The 6000-nt window shown below is 38.6% G+C and overlaps 1 protein-coding gene across 1 annotated transcript in view; it reads left to right on the top strand.

Moving 5' to 3' along the window:
- The first annotated feature begins 774 nt into the window (after positions 1-774).
- The window catches only part of ADAMTSL2 (ADAMTS like 2), a 45645-nt gene continuing 40419 nt past the window's right edge, over positions 775-6000 (top strand). Inside the window, exons 1-2 of the mRNA XM_072430198.1 lie at positions 775-883; positions 1009-1115. The gene's annotated coding sequence lies outside the window, so the exon portion shown is untranslated. The remainder of the gene's footprint in view (positions 884-1008; positions 1116-6000) is intronic.

Here is a 6000-nt window from a genome sequence, read left to right as displayed (position 1 = left end):
TTCACAGAGAGTTATTGCGCGGGTTGTTCACTGAATGGTGGCAACTGGCAAACTGACGCTCGTGGGCAGTTGCTGCTTTGTCTCGAGAGAGGTAAATAAGGGTAGCGCGCGGTGTTGTGATTCATTCTGACCCATACAAGTTCTAGCACAAAGGTTGTATACCAAGCAAGATTTTTTGTGTCCAAACAGGACTTATACCTAGTTGGACTTATTCCAAAGCAGACTTATACAGAGGTACCACTGTATTTCAATTTATGAAAAGCACACAGATAACAGAAAATTTTTAACAAGAATAAGGTATGTTTATAGTAAGTTTTAAAATCGTTGACATGGAAATCCTGTCTTTAAAACAGATAGTAATACTTTTTCATGGAAAATTTCAATTGGAAAAAATAAATATTTTGTTACTTTTACTTATCACATCAATGTTCCTATTTTTTTTACACATTTCCAGAAATTCTGTGAAATGCCTAGATTGCTGGAAGACCTTGTAGTAGTTAATGCTTTTGTTTATAGGTGACGTCAAAGCAGGCAGCAAGGCAGACTTAAACAAAAAGATAAAGACACTACAAGGAATAGGAAGAAAGGGGATGTTCAGCTGGGATGGAGGGTAGAAGGAAAGGGATGTAGGGGAGGGTGTTTTTTTTTATTTTGGGAAAAGGGAGGGGAGCACTTATGAAAGAAGGAGGGGGTTATTATAGAAACTAAATGATTGCTACAAAAAAAATGATGAAGGAGGAGAAAGGACAGGAGGCTGTAGTGAGTGTCTGAAGTGTGAATTCCTGACAGCAGCTATAAAACCTGCAACAGGCAACCAGCAGCAGAAGTGACCGCAAAAGCCAGGAGAGAAGGCAGTCACTCAGGGACAGACAGACAGGGCAAGGTAGTTAAAGGGGCAGATCCTGCCACAGTTAGTTCATCAAGGTTCTGCATAGGTCTGTGTGTGTCATCTGGGTAAAGGTATACTGTAAAATTTTGTCACTGATTGTAAAACTTTATTCCCTTCAGACAAGTTGAATTTGCTGCGTTGCCTCCTGTCAATCATTCTGGTCGTTCACAATATATTAGGTGATCGGTATCTCTGTAACACAGGATAACGGTTACGAACCCATCAGGTAAGGTTTTCCTAAAAAACTTTTTTTTAAATTATTATTCTTGTAATTAATAAGAAATTGGTTTTAATTTGATTATGAATGACCATACCACACTTGTATAGTATAATACAGCAGTAAAACACTGCACTAAGCCACAGAAACCAACCAGATTTTTCTGTATTGACGTCAGTGAGAGGATGAATTCTGATTGGTTGTTACAGATAACTGCAGTGCAAATTGTGAAGTTGTCTTTTTTGAACTAACTTAGATGCCTTCTAGTTGTTAAAATCATTTTGGCAAATAATTTCTTGGGAAAGCTCAAAAATGACAAAATCAAAACTTAACATGTTTAGCTTTCAGGATTTTTATTCTGTGTCTTGAACAATGGTGGTGGAATGTGATACTTTGTAAGCAACACAATTTTTCCTATCACTGCTACTTGGATCAGTTCTGACTAGTGTGTCCCAACTTCTAATGCTACACTTAGGTGCCAGCAATTTCCAAAAATTTCCAAGGAAGCTCTGCACTGCACAGGTTTTGCCCAACAATGCATAGTGTAAGCACCACAAAAAGCCCTGGTCAGCCCACAGCATCATATGACATGAGTCTTATCTTGCAGCCTTGTGGAATGCCACCCAACTATGGCCATAAACTGTTATATACAATTTAGAAGGAAGGTAGACTGATTCTAGGTGTACACTATGCTATTTCATTCTAATGTTAGGTTACACTGATATAACAATCGGAATTATGATAAATTTTAATTGATCCTTGTAATCAGCTACAAGTATTGAATGTACCATTCTGTGGTATTTATTGCTATTGTAATGGTTTTCACAATTATATCTAATGGAAATATTTATTGTGACACAAAAAGGGCTTTTGATTTCAACACAATACAATACAATACAATAGTTAACCAGTTGTCAAAAAAAGCCTTACCAGATTAATTGACATTCTGCCCAAAAATTGACCACAAATATGATTGCTTTGATCAACGTTTGATCAGTTCAATGTTTTTGGCTAATTCATTCACTGAATGACTGAAAGTATTGTACTTTCTGACTTTGCCACAGCTGCGCAGTTTCCTGGAGAGTAATAACACTCTCCAGGAAACACACACACTCTACACTCTCCAGGTGGATCACTGGTGGTTTTTACTACTTGTCTTAGGTATTGTTTAGTAACTAAAATCCATTCCCCTAGTAGCACTCGTCTTGTTCCCTATGAACGGTGTCATTGTCTGTATTTTATTCTGTATGTATGGATTCTGCACAGTAACACTACCATTGTGGTTTACACAGAGTGTAAATCTCGGCATCTGTTTTTATTCTCTATGTATGGGTGATGTACAACATTACCTTCTCTCATTATATTAGCTGGGTGGAAGTCTCCGTATCTGTTTCTATTCTCTATGAATGAACCCTGCACATTACCGCTTCCCTTGTTTTCTATGTGAGGCATAATTCGCAATTATTCTAATCCTTTTCATTATATATGTAGAAAATCTGCACAGTACCACTTCTCCTGACCTGTGTGCTGGGTATAACTGGTATCGTTTGTTCTTATTCTGTATTTTGTATGTACTTTGCACAGCATCAGTTCTGTCCTTCTATACACCGGGTGTAATTATTAATGTCTGTTCTTACTTATTTGTGTAACCCAAAACAGCACCATTTCTCTTGTTTTTTTACTGTAGTTGTCAGTATTTGTCCCTGTTCTGTATGTATCGACACTTCTGTCAGTATCTGTTCAGTAACATTTCTCTTGTTCTGAACATTTTGTATAGTTCTCAGTATCTGTTCCTATTCTATGTGTACAGCCGTACACAGTAGCATGTGTCTTGCTGTGTACCCTAGTCATAATTCTTTGAATGTGTTCATTATTAAACAGTTCATATTTTGTATTTATGGTCTGTGTTCAGTAATACTTCTCCTGATCTGTATTCTAGGTGCAAATCTCAGCATATTTTTTTTTTTATCCTGTAAATATTGTTGCTGAACATAACACTTTTACTAGTTGGGTAGGCTGGGTCTAATTCTACTTATCTGTTCTTGTTTTGTATGTATTGACTCTGCATAATACAACTTCTCTGGTCCTGTACACTGAGTGTGGATCTCAGTACCTATTTTTCTTCTGCATGTATGAACTCTGATGACACTTCTTTTGTTCCACTTGTCTGGTCCTTTATGGTGAATCTTCTTCTGTATGTATGGACCCTGCACATTACCACTTACCTTGTTTTGTATGCTGGGTGTACTTATCAGTATTTGTTCTTATTCTCTATGGATGGATGCTGCATGATACCATTTCTATGGTTCTGTACATGATGAGTAGTTTTCAGGATCTGCACAGTACCACTCCGCCTTTTATCTATGTATGAGCAGTGCACTGCATTTCTACTATTTTTGAACCTAAGTTTAGGAAGAACTCTAGTCAAATAAGAAATAGGAGTGATATAGCCACAATGAGTTAAACAATTCATTTAGTTTGCCAATTTTCATTCTATGAGAAATATATATAATGCTATGTATTGTGCCAATCCTAAGAATGCACCCCATCAAGCTCATAGCATTATAGTGCCTGCACTGGATAGCCATTACAGTGTTAGTCTCCAGCCAGAAATAACCGTGAGTCATTCTACAGAAGGACGATTACAGCATTGTTTGCAGCCATTAAATCACATGAACCTTTGCTGCTGACATAATATGTGGTCTTGGATCGTAGGAACTGTGTGTGTCAGTCTGGTCAAAACACTGGCTGCGTCTGCCACCTAGGGGGCCTGAAAAAGGCACCATTGGTATTTGGCTCCTTTCCATATGAGCAATATCATTAAGATAGTTTAGCTTCCATATAAAACATTTTGGGAAATTTGTTCCCTTGTTTTCGCCAAGGCATAGTGACACAGAAGAATGAAACATCAAGTTCAACCAGGAGAAAAAAAAATGAAAACACCTTGCATCTTGCAACCTGAAACCCCAAAGGGATCAGGAGAATGGCAGAAAATTGGAGTGTTCTCCATTTTGCCATAACAGGAAAAAATATTCTTTCTTGATATCTAAAGACTATCAGATACACCCTGGCTTAACATTATACAGTGTTATTTCTTATCAATATTATTATACTCCAATATTGTGTGGCTTTACAAACAAGTTCAGCTCTTTTTAAATGCAATCTAATTGGTTGGTTAGAACTAGTACCAGTGGAAGATTATACCACAATCTCACAGCTCTCACAGTAAAAAATTATTTTATTATAGGTCATTATACACCTGAGTTTGTATTGCAAAGCACACAGAACCATTAGCAAAAGTTACCAATAGTCACAGGAACTGATCATCTAATGTCTCCACCATCTTCATTCCTCCCTACATACTTGTAAAACCTAATGTGGGAGCAAGTTTATAATGAAAACCTGACCTGAGAGGCTGCCATTGGTAATTTTGATATGGTTTGCAGGATCCCCTGTATCTCTTCCCACAGGTTTGTGTGCTTTAGAGCTGTGTTAAAGGTGCCTAATGAAAATTGTATATTTAAACAAACCCAAAGCCTAACTATCAGCTCATATTGATTTCTGGCATTAATTTTCTGCACCTGCTGAATTACTTCTTACCAACAACTAAAGTATACCTTGGTTTCAGCCTTTCCCCCTGAGTAAGCCCATTGCAGCACCACCCACAGTCTCTTCATCACCAGAAAGCATAGCATAGGATCAAATTCCCATTCAAAAGTCCAATTATAAGCCTGATATGGTTTATACAAAATGCATCCCAAAGATAAACTAAACATGCAGTCTATGTTTTCTGGACGACACTAGCAGTTCATGGACCCTTCCGCTTTCTTAGACCACCCTAGACGTTCCTAGTAATGACTTCACTCATGTACAGACATCCAGCATAATCTACATTATCCAGTCCTGCTCCAAGAGGAGAGATGAAAATGTTGGACGGGTTTGTCTTGGACCATCAGAGGCTCTCTCATAATGTTCTCAAACACATCTTAGAGATCTCCACTTCAACAGCCCTGCAACAACATATTGTTAACAATATTATATAGTCGTCATTTTATAGGTCCCATCGCCGCTGGTTAATTTGAGCGTCTCGTGTTCCTCCAGCCGCGGTTTCCAGCCAGCTCCCTTTAAACTCCATCTGATTCGCCCTCCTCTCCTGCAAAGTTCATGTCAGACGTCGCGCTAAGCAGTGTTTCTTGGCTTACTCCCAGCTATGTCTGGAAGACTTAATGAAAAGCAAGTGTGGGGGAGACACTAAGACACCTGTCCTTTCTGAAGCCGGCCAAAACCTCTGGGCTCTGCTTCATCAATGAATTAGTATACTCCTCCAACAATCCTTCGGGGAAAAGTGGCTACGGAGGAAGGACATGGAGGTAAAACAAACCCCGAACTGCACAGCTTGTAATGTTTGGACGTTTTGTATTAAGCTACAAGAGAGCCTTTGTTAGGGCTTAAAGCAAAACTCCACTTCTGCTAAAATGACTATCACATATACAATTTCTTGGTCATTTTGTAATTTTATGATATTAAAATTTTCATTACAATTTCAGCTTGCATGCACTTAAAAGTGGAACTAAAGTAAAAACAAAAAAAGTCACTTCTCTTTATTTCCACAGACCCTTCGATTTCATAAGGTCCAGCACTCTACTGGTTTTTTGCTTCATCCGTGTCGTGTGCCGCCATCTTTTTCCTCCTTCTTTTGGCCACTGCACCTATATCACATGAACCCGTATTGTGCAGGTGCAAGATCAGGCGATGAAGCCTGCTGTAGTTGTAAAATAAATTTGCTAATCTAACCTGTGAGATCGACACGCCCTGGGCATGTGCAGAAGGAGCAGCCCAAAGCCTCCTGGGATCTATGTATCCCAGGAGGCTCTACACTCCTATTCAGTATTTA

This window comes from Pyxicephalus adspersus, chromosome Z (genome assembly GCF_032062135.1).
Source record: "Pyxicephalus adspersus chromosome Z, UCB_Pads_2.0, whole genome shotgun sequence".
NCBI lineage: Eukaryota > Metazoa > Chordata > Amphibia > Anura > Pyxicephalidae > Pyxicephalus > Pyxicephalus adspersus.
Note: the sequence above shows the minus strand (reverse complement) of the source record. Positions and strands in the feature narration are given on the sequence as shown.